General features: G+C 44.3%; 1 protein-coding gene across 2 annotated transcripts in view; it reads left to right on the forward strand.

Moving 5' to 3' along the window:
- Nucleotides 1-14,496, forward strand: part of LOC126416060 (ATP-binding cassette sub-family G member 1-like) — an 884,121-nt gene that overhangs the window by 323,342 nt on the left and 546,283 nt on the right. For both annotated transcript variants that reach the window (XM_050083536.1, XM_050083535.1), the window contains exon 3: nucleotides 5,516-5,565. The gene's annotated coding sequence lies outside the window, so the exon portion shown is untranslated. The remainder of the gene's footprint in view (nucleotides 1-5,515; nucleotides 5,566-14,496) is intronic.

Genomic DNA, 14,496 nt, shown 5'->3' on the forward strand with positions numbered 1-14,496 from the left:
GAGTGGTTCAAAACACTTGTGCATGCATCAACACTCTGCTCAGTCTTTGCACCTGCCACAGATCGCCGCCTATCCTGCTTTACACATCTGGTGTGCCTCCAACGTCAACCGGCGTCCTTCGATCACTTTCCATAGATGATCATGACACATGCACACGACAGCCGACCAACTTCACCGTTTCCGAGAAGGCCTTTCCCAGGCGCTGGGCCATAACAGTATGTCCTTTGATAAAGTCGCCTACGTCAGTGGATTTTGCCATTTGTGGTTCCTATCATTGGTAGAATGATTTCTCTCTGCTTTGCTTATACTCGCTGATTTTTCCTACCGCGTCATGCACTTGCTGCGTCACCAGGCAGCAGTCAGTCTTGCGGTGGGCAATGGTCATAATATTTTGGTTTATCAGTGCAGCCTATACCAATGAACAACAGCCTACCGCGCGCAGCAGAAAGTTATATGGACAATTAATACAAGCTATACAGATGTCTTCACACTGTGTCAGACACACCCGTGCACCTATGTAGTAGGACTGGACTAGTAGTAATAGCCCACATTGTGCACCATTGGTGGCAATGGACGTCGGTTTGGGAACTTAATTCAAAGGTGACCTTATAACTGAACATGCTGTACGTGCTGAACGTGCTGTATACAGATCTTGTCATTGGTCTCTGCGTAAGCAATTCAGGTACAGTTTGACAGGCCGTCAGGTTTAAGGATTTCTGGACCAGGACAGTAAGTAAGCAGTTATAATAATAATAAATGGAAAACTCTATCACGGAAAAAGACCGTGAGGTAGGGAAGGAGACTTTCTCCCCTACTTTTCAATCTGCACATGGAAGAAGAATCGACTTAAATAAAAGAATGATTGGAGAGGAGGATTAAAATTTAGGGTGAAAAGATATAAGATTAGCTGATGACATTGCAAGCCTCAGTAACAGAGAGGAAGAAATGCAGGACCTGTTGAGTGGAACGAACAGGCTATGGACTATCCAGAATATGGGCTGAGGGGAAAACGAAGAACGACCAAGGTAATGAGGAAGGCATAAATTAGATTAATGAAAAGTGGTGGCTTCGAAGGAGATTGGGTGAAGGATTTCTACCTGGGATGCAAAATAACGCTTTGTTACATAACCGCTTTTCCCGTCACTGATGTAAAACCCAAAGTAGAGAGAGAAATCACATTGGAATAAATTAATCTCAACCGATAAATAAAATATGAGTCATTACCGATTATTGCCAGCAGTTAACTCGTATGTAGATTACAATTTACTATATTGAATTGCATTCACACGTAAATAAGAAGCCTCTCTGAAAAAATCTTGCACTTGCTTGTAGGCAAGGGGACGTTCCATGGATCATAAACTGGCAGGGAAAACAGCCACAGCAGAATTCGCGGAGGGTCCTCTGGGCCGCTTGTACGCGTACTAGGGACCCCGCTGGGCAGTTAGGGACTGTGCTTTGAGGAAAGTCGACTTGGCGCCGGATGCACTAAATTGGAAATTTGTGGTCAGTTCCTGTGGGACCAGACTGCTGAGGTCATCGGTCCCTAGGCTTACACACGACCACACTACTTAATCGAACTTAAACTAACTTACACTAAGAACGACACACGCACACGCACACGCACACACACACACACACACACACACACACACACACACACACACACACACACACACACACATACCGGAAGAAAGACTCCAACCTCCTGGGCGGGGGGGGAGGGGGGATGAGAGCCGTGCGAACCGTGGCCCGTGGCAAGGTGCCTGTGACCGCGCGGCTACCACGCGAGGTGGATGCGCTAAAAGTCATAATGCATATTGTATCTCTAGGCTGTTCGGGGACAACGGAGACTCTTTTTACTGAACTGTTAGTGACCTGGGGTGCATGCTGTTTTGGCAAAGTCCTGAAAGAACAACTGTTGTGAACAGTTCTGCAGGCAGTCTGAATTCGCTGAAATACATGAACCGTTAAGATAACATGTTGGAGAGTGTAATGGGCTCAGAAGTTCATGGTGCCTTTGAAGATTCTGAGAAACCACCAGCGAATTCAGGAACCCACAAAAATCCCGACTATTCAAAGAAACGTAAAAGCATCCACCACTGGATACTCTTACTAACTTATGAGTGGGAGTGTGAAATACGCTTCTGCTACCCTTGTTGGCCAGCACACGAAAGTGGTCAGGGAGGGAGAGGGCAGGATACAGTTATTTAGCTCCAGATACATTGAATTTCGTCACTGGTTAACCACCTGAAATGAGACTAAGGTTCGAATCCTGCCTCGGGCATGGATGTGTGTGATGTCCTTAGGTTAGTTAAGTTCAAGTAGTTCTAAGTTCTAGGGGACTGATGACCTCAGATGTTAAGTCCCATAGTGCTCAGAGCCATTTTTTTGAACCTTCCCCTTAAAAAAAAGTTCGCTTAGGACGTTTTTGTCACAGTTTAGGATCAGATTTTGTTTAAATCAAATATTTTTAGTTATATCGCCTCATTCATCCGAGGCGGGTATCATATTTCACTATCTCCAAACACTACGCAACATGTACCAACCATATTCGCGCATCTTTTCAATGAAGAGACTTCCGACGGGCGTGTGAACCTTCTCGTGGAGGATAGGTGGTGAGCTTCGTGCAACTGAAGTCACGTTTTTTGTATTTATCTCCACAGTTTCGGCAAGAAGTGGCAGTTTCTCCACAAGGTACTCACGCTGTCGTGAATATTCTTCGGCAATCATAAAGCTCGTTTCACCATGGCTCAACAATAGCAACAATTTGATGGAAGAATTTTTGTAATAAAAAGCAGTCCAGATCGCAATAAATTTATTTTTATTCGCGATGTGGACTGCTATTTAACTTACTTTCATAGATCGTATTAGATGTTTCAGGAAAGTCTGCACTGTGTGATTCAAGATTTAAATAATGAAAACTGCACCTGTTACTTATGTTTTGATGCTTAGCACAACACCTTTCGAGAATTTATTCTCATATTCAAGTGCATTTGTGCATAGTGATGATTTGCATGTATGTGATATTCAATATAATGGAGGAGGCACAGTATCTTCTAACGGGAAAAATACGCAAGAGAGGCAGAAAATCACACACGCGAATAACACCAAACGTATTCGTAAAAACAAATGCACTGTAAGATTGCTATATTTAACGAGGTTATTGGATGTGTTAATATTTGTAAAGCAAAATGATATACCTGAAGAAATGTGGTCAGAGAAACAGTTGTTAGGCAACAGTATCTGTGCGAAGCGCTGTGAAGCCGTAGAATCTTGGACAGTAAGTAATGGATAGCTGGGGTGTGCAGAAGCCGGGGGTTGGTTGAGTGTGCAGTGTAATGGATGGTCGCACTTTTGGAACTATGTGAATTGCAGATTTATTACAGAGGAGGAATGATCACTCAGAACAATGGTTGGATAGCAACGTTGTGAAATGAAGAACATAATTTTTTTTAAGTGTGTTCATGCATTACATCGTACACTCAATAAATCCCCAGCTGCTGCACACCATAGTTATCCACTACAGACTGTCAAAGATTCTACGACTCCAAAGTGCTGTCATCGCAGGCAGACACAGACACTGTTGCCTAACAACTGCCTCTCTGACCACAATTTTTCAAATATAGCATTTGCCTTTACAAATATTAACACATCCATAACATCATCAAAAAATAGCCATCTTATAGCACTTGAGAATAAATTCTCGAAACACCTTGTGCTAAGCATCAAAACATAAGTAACTGCTGCAATTTTCGTTATATAAGGCATGGATTGCTTTTTATCATTAAAATATTAAGTAAGAGCGCTGTGGTTCCTCAAAGACGTCAAAAATTATAAAGCAAGAATGCTTCTCATTTAAAGAAGAAAATCTGGTCCAACAAGCCTGCGACGTTCCTTCATTTATGCTTCTGTTCAGCAGTCAAGCAGTCAAAGGGCAATCACGCAGAAATTCATTTCTTGTTGAATACTTACGTTGATGGAATCTTTGTGGTCTCAGAAGGTTTGATATGTTCATCAGTTGTTGACTTTTCCGGCCTTCCTGGCCTTGGATAAAGTATACGTTAACGGCAGAATTATACCAAAAGAAGTGATAAAATGAAGTGTCAAACTCTATATTGATTTTGGCGTATTTAGATGTTTTGTGCTAACTTGCGGTATGCCGTTTCACGGCAACGGTGCAATTGAAGATTCATCACAAATACGTCACTCTTATAACTGTCAGTTAATGACGCATCAGCGTTATAAGCATCCGAGGGATACTATGATAACCGACACAAAAGACGAAAGTCGCATGTCTTCAGTGTAGCGTAGTGGATAAAGACGAAGATTACAAAGTCGAAGGAAATAGTTTCGTGTCTTGTCATATGGTTTTTTTTTCCCCTTCATAGCGTTTTTAACACATACTCTCTTAAATGTAATACCCGGATGCTCTGCAATGTTCGCTGTTATTTACATTTCCGTTTGGTTAGAAAACGACGGATGAAATAAATATTTGGCTGCTTATTTTCGAATTTGCGGCAATTTCAGAGCGTATGGTTAGGCAGGAACCTAAAAGGACAGCTTAAATCACTGCAAGTGAAAAGCGCAGCAATGAAATCCATGTTGTTCTTTGTCACAAAGATTTGGCTGTGTATTTCCTAGTTCAAAAATGTTCAAATGTGTGTGAAATCTTACGGTACTTAACTGCTAAGGTCACCAGTCCCTAAGCTTACACACTACTTAACCTAAATTATCCTAAGGACAAACACACACACACACACACACACACACACACACACACACACACACACACACACACCAATGCCCGAGAGAGGACTCGAACCTCCGCCGGGACCAGCCGCACAGTCCATGACTGCAGCGCCTTATTAGACCTGTTTCCTAGTGCACGCAATGTTCACGAAGAGACAGATATTTCGCAGGTTACAGCCAATGGCACTTCCGGCTAGTATAATTCTGCCGATGACTACATGTCTTGGCTAACCATGTACGCTCACACGCCCATTACGAAAACGATTACACCTGGGAGAAACTATAATAGTCCACTGTTAAAGCGCGAAAACTTCACTGTTGCACTGTGGGTTCCTGTTTACATCTTAATCGAAGGCCTTTGCACCTAAACAGCTACAGTACCTGAGGCCTGTTCAAACTTCATTTCAAGATCTCTACTTGAAAACAGATGACTCTACGAATGAAATAACATAAAATGCACTCCTCTCTCTCATGTCTTCTGCTGCAGCTTAACGTAATTTTTGGTATTGTTACGCCATTCACCATCACAATTACGAACCTATGCATTATTTGTGGCATGGGTCTCGTATTTAAAATATTGTTTCCTTTCTCTAGAAAATGGGAGGAGACAACAGTAAAACATGAAAAAAAATTCAAAAGTGTATGTCTTCAATTAAAGCCACCAAAAAACGTAAATATTTAGAATTATTTAGCAAGTATTTACAGTTTTTTACATTTTAATGCAGCACATTTCATGTAAAGTTCTTTTACGTCTGCTCATTTTCAGGTGCACCTGAAGCTGCCGACAAAAAAATTAGGAGCTGTTGAGAGTGCACCGTAAGTAAATCACTATTATTACGTGACTTTTATCCATAATTAGCCATTTTTATATGTAAAGACATGGAAAAATTTGCAGCCCTTAATTTATACATGAACATGTTGTTTTCAGTACCTGTCGATAAAGTTACTTGAAAAAACACAAAAACCTAGTGACTTTATGTATCACTGTACAATGGCATCAAGTAACTCCTAACTGTCCGCCGCTCGTGGTCTCGCAGTAGCGTTCTAGCTTCCCGAGCACGGGATCCCGGGTTCGATTCCCGGCGGAGTTCGGGATTTTCACCTGCTCCGAGATGACTGGATGTTGTTGTGTCGTCTTCATCATCATCATCATCATCATTATCATCATTCATCCGCATTACGGTCGGAGGAAGGCACCACCTACATTAGGACCTTGCCTAGTACGGCGGTGCGAGTCTCCCGCAACGTGGCCCTACGCTCTGTCAAGAAGCATTGGACTTCATTTCCATTCCAAATCCTAATTGCTGTGGTATAAAATCCGTTCAAATGTACTCTGCTGTTTTCCATTATCACACGACTGGTTCTCTGCGTAAATGGCAAACACTGCTCATATCGGTCCAAATGAAGTCCTTTCCTATAAACAAAAAGAGAATCTAACTTTTTCCTAACATTCGAGTGTAACGTAACATACATTTTGAAAACAATGGCCGGCCGCTTTGACCGAGTGGTTCCAGGCGCTTCAGTCCGGTCAGGTTCGAATCCTGCCTCGGGCATGGATGTGTGTGATGTCCTTAGGTTAGTTAGGTTCACATAGTTCTAAGTCAAGGGGAATGATGACCTCAGGTGTTAAGTCCCATAGTGCTTACAGCCATTTTTTGAAAACAATGAGGTAATCGAATTTTTTTCCTTCTTCAGACTAAAGCTTTCATCCATTCAGTTAAAACATGTAAAATTTTTGTCGTATGCTTTGTTCAATTGTTTGAGTTTCTCTAAAAAACTCTACGGAATATTTGGAATATACGTTCATGATTTTCCCTATTTGAAACGACACTTTTTAAACATATTTCAACAATTAAAATAAAATCAGATGGAATACTTTTGCAATTAGACTAGGATATCTATTGTAACAAGAATTCCATGTTGTCCGCTGTCCCTTTAAAACTCAGTCTTAAGCTTGTAACAAGAAATGGCTCACTGTGACGACTAACAACACGCTACATACCGTTAAAGTGGTCTACGAGTGGATGGCATTCTATCTTCTCTTCTCGAAGGGATTCTATTATCCTTTGCCGGTTACCCTACTGCCAGTACCTGACTCACTGCCATATCGTCAGGGGAGAGGATTCATCCCGCTGCCGGTGTGACTCTCCTTTGTCGATGGCCTATATTCTACTGTTACGCCGCAAACAATTAATTTGGTGCAGCGGGGGAAACTTTAAGACGGCTTCCACGGCTGATGCAAAGAGTGCCGCATAAGCGGGTTAGACAAGAGTAGACCAAAGGTTATTACATTGGGCACCGCTGCTGATTCAACTAGAACAGGGGTATGACGCCAGGCGGTACTACATAACAAGGCGCATCAGGAGTGATAATACCAACGGCACAACGGAAACGCATAGCCATTGCAGTGGTGGCCCAGTTACTTCACACCCGAGCCACGAACTTCTTGTGGCTTACATCATAAAAACCAATACTGTAGCAAATCAAGGACAGGCCAAGAACACGTCATTTTCAGTCAGAGGTATCGCAGCCTGCTAGGTACCACTCTTGAGTGGTTACCAACGTCGGCACGTTGGCTCATCCAGTCAGAATCATTGTAGTCTTCAGCTGCTAGCTGCAGCCCTACTGCTGGTACCAAGTCCGATGCTGTGGACTTAGCGCTCTCTAATCTGTAGGCCATTTCAGCTGCCGCTGGCCTTGAGGTCTGGAGGTCTCTGGCTCTCATACAGGCCCATGCAGCTATTCATCCGCCTTCGTTTGGCGACGCAAACTACTGGCTGCCTACCTCTGACCTGGGCATTGCTGGTAAACCTTATACACTGGGTCCACACGTTAAAATCGCGCACCAAGTCGCGCATCATCCAGGGCTGGTTGGCCACTTGTAGGCAACGCAGCTGAGCCAGTGAGACACCGACTTTTTGGTGACAGTGGCCTGGCACTGCTGTTGGCATAATCGCTTCCTCACCTGCAAGACACTGCCGAGCCCCTGACCATAGCACCTTCCACTTCAGTTGATGTACGGCTTTCATCCCGCAGGTATTGGCCTCCCTGTGAATCGCCACAACTACTCTAGTACTGAGTAATAAATGTGTGGCGTATCAACGCTGTTTCACTGATGACACGTCGGACCTCTACCAGGCACCCACTCACCGCCCCATTGTCACCCTGCTTAGGTGGTGGACTGGCCTCCAAGTACCTCATTCCGTTACAGACCAAAAACGCCGACTACCCTGGTCGCTGTACCACTCTTAGCGAACACTGAAGCATGACAACTTTGTCTCTATTGTTAGGCGACGACGTCGAAGCGGGGGAGCTGGTTTTACATTTATTATAGAGAGTGGTTTAAAGTCGGTGTTTGGCCGGCAAGGGCAAGGTGGCGTTAAGTTACTTATCAGTCTTTGCACCAATTTATTAACGTATCAGAAAAACAGTTTTACAGCCCAAGTCAAAACTTAAAGCAACACTGTGCGGTAATACAAAAACATCCGGTAACACATTCATAGTCTCTCACTCAGACCAAAACACCAATTCGTTACAATAAGTATTTAAAAACTCAAGAACAGGTAACAGCCCTAAAGGACACGAAACACTGAAGTATGAAATTACCCTGGGGCTGCGCACAAAAATAAGTACAATCAGGAAAAATTCTAAAATGCATAGCAGTATTAAAATAAAGTTGCTCTGCCAAGGCTAGAGCTCCACATACAAGTTTGCTACAACTGTGCGAATTCTTACCTCAAGGTTTGCTCTAAATAGGGATGGACACAGTCTAACAAATAACACAATTACAATCGACACGTAATATTACCAGGATAACAAATATCGGGACAATTTTAAAGTACCAAAAAATGACCAAATGCTTTCAAAAATTTCTCAAGGTAGCCTAGACCTTGTATTCATAGTGGACTTCTGGCAACAGCATTACCAAGAATTCAAGGCTTCTGAACAGTGATTGCGAAAGGGAACTAGAGCGGTAATACAAGAACTACAGAAGAAAATATGCCAAGGGTTCGTTTCAACTGTATGTGCTCACATCACCTGGCAACAAGTGCAACAAGAGGACTCAGTTCATTGATTATTACGACGCGACTACACTGAATGGTTAACACGACGTACTCAGAAACGGGAGTAATTTTAACACAAAATTCAGATGCCCGCAATAATTAGTAGTGATCCTAGCACAGACTAGAAGCGTATCTAAAATTAAAATAACACTGCTCTCTCCCATGAACAAATCACCGATCGCGTGGGAGAGACAGATGACAACCACTTGCAGCAAGAGCTTAGGGAAGCACCATATCAAACACACACACACACACACACACACACACACACACACACACAGCTCAGGAGACTGCCCCATGCTGTGCCTTCCAGAAAGCGACGGGACGGACGGCTATACAGCAAACAGAGCCGGGCGTGCCGTAATTCCACCGCTGGGCCAGCACACCCTTCTTATCGCCTGCCGAGTATACAGTAGCTACCCAAGCATTCCCTCAAATCCATCCTGCTCACTTGCTCGCCGGTTCTTCCTCGATCCCTCCTCTCATGTGCAGTCTTCTGCAGTGCTCGCCATTCCGCCTTGCAGGAAACCACGATCTCTCTTCATGGCTCCGGAGGACGCGGGTGTAATGTTAGGGCTGTAGGCTTACTAAAAGTAACTAGACCGCTCACTGGCGGCAGTCTAACATTCTCATACTGAAGCTGCCATTTGCAGGACAGTGCTGTGTTTGCACGTAACAAATGATCTCAAATATCTGATAAAACTTTGCGTACACAGTGACTTAACAGGTGCAAATAACGTTCATAAGGACTCTGTATCCCTGCTAAGAACAAGTGCAAAAATGATATGGCTAGTACAAGACCAGAGTTTATTCAAGTCCACGTTAGTTAAAGAATAAATTACGATAAAATTGTGCAAATGGCGGGCGATAAAACTGCGTTACACGAAAATAAGGAATGAAAAACAAGCGCAAAAGGCAAACGCAAAGGATATGCAAGGGAACATTAACTAGGAACATAAAGTGAAAAACTTAATGAATTAAAATTAATTTCACTATCTGCTACATACATTTCATGCAACTGTCTTGAAACGATAACTTGCCGCATTTTCACTCCTACTTGCAAGAAATGAACCCTACAATCTTGGTATACAGGGCGGGGCAAATAAAAGTGGCCCAGACGAGTGCATAAGATTTGTGGCTGCATTAACGGAGCAGGAAAAGACCCACAGTTACTTCTAATAAGATGGAGCAACTGCCCGTACAGCCGGCCGAACTTTGGAGCACGCCAGACAGATACGTTTGCAGATATCAGTGTTGATCACGGCCCTAACTGGCCACCCATGTCACCCATGCCACCTGACCTGCCAGTGTGCGATTACTTTGTGGCGAGCTCTCAAGTCTAAAGTGTGTCGCAGCAACCCTCACAGTCTTCAAGAACTGCAGCAGAACATTTCGAATGAGACTTCAGCAATTCCAGCAGTCCAGCTATGATCCGCCTTCAGAAACTTGCTAACCAGGCCCAAAAGTGCCAAGAGATGAATGGTGGTCACTTTCCACATCTGCTATAGCTAGGTTAGTAATGCATTTCCTTTGCTGTGTTTCTTTGTTCCCTGGGACTCTATTCTCCGGTCGACTTCTATTTGCCCCACCCTGCACAATTTCCCGTCTTTTGCGTAGACCTACCACAGAAAACCAGAAAAGTACAATCATTTAACACAGAATGAAATTACAATGAAATGAATACCCCTGGCTGCACACAGGCGTTGACGTTAAGTCAATGGGGACAGTTGAAAAATATGTGCCCCAACCCGGGATCTCGTGCTTACATGACAGACGCTCTATCCATCTGAGCAACCGAGGACACAGAGGATAGTGCGACTGCAGGGACTTAACTCTGGCACGCCTCCCGTGAGACCCACGTTCGCAGCTTATTGTCCCACACTATATTCATAGTGCCCCTGCCAATTGTACTCATTACTCGCGGCTCTACTGCCGATTCCCGTAAGAGTTCGGCCGGCCGGCGAGATCAGTAATCGGTTGGAGTCAGTCGACTGAGCATCCGATGAAAGACTCGGGTATAGGAAGATGCGAGATTAAAGGGAAACCTTTGAAAAGCAGCTAAGCAACCTGAAGAGGACCGTTGTAAGCTCGGTCGAAACGTTCAGCATATTAGTTGTTTTAGTGTTTCATAACGACGCGGTCTGATATACAAAATTGTTTTATTCAAATTGACACCAGCTTTGGAACCCTACGAACTTACAGTAGTGAACCGTGTGTAGTGGTTGTATTGAGGGGCTCATTTATTTGATGTAGGAATCTTGAACGGCCTGTTGCGTTTCGGAGTGAACGATCTTGGATTTTGTAATTTTATCAACGTCAATGAATGGTATATAGCCAATCGTGTACTGTTGTTGAAAGATCAACAAACTTTTACTGTAGAAGACCGTATCATAATTTATGAATAATATTGTGTGGAAGATGATGAAAGACACGCCACGGATAATTAGCACCCACGGTCGTCGGTCTGATGTAAGTCGCCTCCCTTAAAGATCTGATAGCCGAAACATTACGAATATGGTAACTTTAATTAGAATTTCTAAGGGAGTGCTTATTACACTCTTTAACGGGGCTTCGATCAGATAATACAGCCCCCGCTATCCGTAAATGCTGAGGTGACAAGCGGCATGTGATAGCTATATGCACATTACAGATGGCGGTAGTACCGCGTACGCAAGCTGTAAAAGGGCAGTGCGTTGGCACAGGTCTTATTTCCACTCAGGCTATTCACGTGAAAAGATTTCCGACCTGATTATGGCTGCACGATGGGAATTAACAGACTTTGAACGTGGAACGGTAGTCTACGCTAGACACATGGGACATTCGATTTCGGAAATCGTCAGGGGATTAAATACTCCAAGATCCAGTGTCAAGAGTATGCTGAGAATACCAAATTTCAGGCATTACTTCTCACCAAGGATGACGCACTGACCGACAGCCTTCACTTAACGACCCAAAAGCAGCGGCATTTGCGTAGAGTTCAAAATGGTTCAAATGGCTCTGAGCACTATGGGACTCAACTGCTGTGGTCATCAGTCCCCTAGAACTTAGAACTACTTAAACCTAAGGACATCACACATATCCATGCCCGAAGCAGGATTCGAGCCTGCGACCGTAGCAGTCGCACGGTTCCGGACTGCGCGCCTAGAACCGCGAGACCACCGCGGCCGGCTGCGTAGAGTTGTCGGTGCTAACAGACCAGCAACACTGCGTGAAATAACAGCAGAAATCAATGTCACATACGACGAACGCATCAGTTACGACAGTGCCGTGAAATCTGGCATTACTGGGCAATTGCAGCAGACGACTGACGCGAGTGCCTTTGCTAACGGCACGAAACCGCCTGCAGCGCCTCTCCTGGGCTCGTAACAATATCGGTTGGACTACAGAAGACTGGAAAACCGTGGTCTCGTCACATGAGTTCTTATTTCAGATGGCAAGAGCTTATAGCAGGGCTCGTGTGTGGCGCGCACCCCGTGAAGCCATGAACCCAGGTTGTCAACAAGGAACTGCGCAGGCTGGTGGTGGCCCCATAATTGTGTGTGCTGTGTTTACACGGAATGGACTGGATCCTCTGGTCCAACTCAACCTATCATTGATTGGAAATGGTTATGTTCGGATACTATTGGCAGCCATTCATGAGCTTCACGTTCCCATACATGTCACCGGGCTACAAGTCTTCGCGTTTGGTTTGAAGAACATTCTGAACAATTGGAGCGAATGATCCCCAGTCGCAACACGAATCCCATCGAACAGTTACGAGACGTAATCGACTGGTCAGTTCGTGCACAAAATCCTTCACAGGTGACACTTTCGCAATTCCTGACAGCTGTAGAGGCAGCATTGCTCAGTATTGGCTCAAATGGCTCTGAGCACTATGGGACTTAACTTCTGAGGTCATCAGCCCCTAGAACTTAGAACTACTTAAACCTAACTAACCTAAGGACATCACACACATCCATACCCGAGGCAGGATTCGAACCTGCTCAGTATTTCTGCAGGGGTGTTCCAACGACTTGAGTCCATGCCACGTTGAGCTGTTGCACTACACCGATACGATGTTAAGAAAGTATCCCGTGACTTCTGTCACCTCAATGTAGTCTACCACCAGACCACAGGGACTTGCGATGTGGGCTCGATGGAGTGATTGCTGATGCCTTGAAAGAGTAGAGAAAGCAACTACTTCATTGAGCCATCATTCCGTTCGCTTTCATTAGTCGCAAATCACAATGAGGCGTAGGTTAATTTGACGAATGTGGACAACGAAAGCGTCCGTGCCGCCTCTCAGATAATGCCAAACCGTTCTGCTGTCATTGTATCATTACTCGTCTTTATCTCTCTCGCTCATCTCGTTATTTAATGTTTCTTATTGCCTGAGAATTGTTTCATACAATTATCTGAGCAATGTCTTCTGAATTTGTTCTTGCATTTATTTTTTGTTATTGATGATTTAAGCACTCTTCGCCGCCTTTTCAGTGCTACTATTGCTGTTCTGTCTGTGTTATTTAATTGTATGTAAACTTGTAGACCCTAATGTAAAATACAAGGTGCGTTCCATAAATAATGCGACCAAATTCATAAAAAATCATTTATTGAATATATTCGTACAAATAATGAAAAATTTTCTATATAGCACCCTCTTGCGTCGATAAACTTCTGGAGGCGGTGTTTCCATGCCTGGAAGGCATCCTGGAATGCCTTTTCCGGAACGTCCTTTAGAGCTGATGTAACATGCGCCTGGATGCTTTCAATCGTGTCCCAATGTTTTCATTTCATGACTCCTATTAACCGAGGAAACAAAACAAAGCCAGCAAGAGCCAGGTCAGGACTGTAGGGAGGCTGGGAAATGGGAAACCAATGTGGTCTTGGTCCTGGCCAGCAAGTAGTTAATGAAGGCGCTGTGACTCGGCGTGTAGTCGCAGTGAACTTTCCACGTGTCCTTGATGTCGCTTCAGCAGCGCGAGACCCTCCTTTCCAGTCTTTTGAGCAAGTAGAAAGCTGAGTTCACTGTAGTCCCAGTAGGTACGAATTCGTGGTGGAAAATGCCTCTGACGGCAAAGAAGACAATGAGCATGGTTTTGATCCTGGACTTGCTCATGAGTGCCTTCTTTGGATGGGGTGACGATGGGATGTGCCACTCTGAACTCTGCCTTTTTGTCTCAGGGTCGTACTCAAAAATCCATGACTCATCACCAGTGAAAACTGAGTTTAAAAAATGAGGGTTATTTCCACACATTTCCAACATTTCTCGGCACTGAAGCACTCGCATGTGCTTGTGTTCGACGGTCAACACTTTTGGGACGAATTTGGCACACACCTTTCTCTTGCTGAAATCTTCGGTCACAATGCGGAAAACTGTTGTTTTTGACATGTCTCGAGCTTATTATATCAATTGAAGGCTCAGCCGTATGTCAGAGTTCAAACAAACGCCCACACGCGTCACATTTTCGTCGACTCGTGCGGTTGATGCCCGTCCACTGCGAGGTTCGTCGGTGATCTCCTCTCGGCCCTCCATGAACGACTTGTGCCATCGGAAAACTGGTGATTTGGACAATCAATCAGTCCCAAAGGCATGCCGAAGTAACGGAAACGTTTCGGTGGCGGACTTCCCAAGTTTAACGCAAAATTTGGTAGCATACCGTTGCTCTACAGTCTACACAATGGTCCATTGTGCCGTTTTACATAA

This window comes from Schistocerca serialis, chromosome 8, assembly GCF_023864345.2.
Source record: "Schistocerca serialis cubense isolate TAMUIC-IGC-003099 chromosome 8, iqSchSeri2.2, whole genome shotgun sequence".
Lineage (NCBI taxonomy): Eukaryota > Metazoa > Arthropoda > Insecta > Orthoptera > Acrididae > Schistocerca > Schistocerca serialis.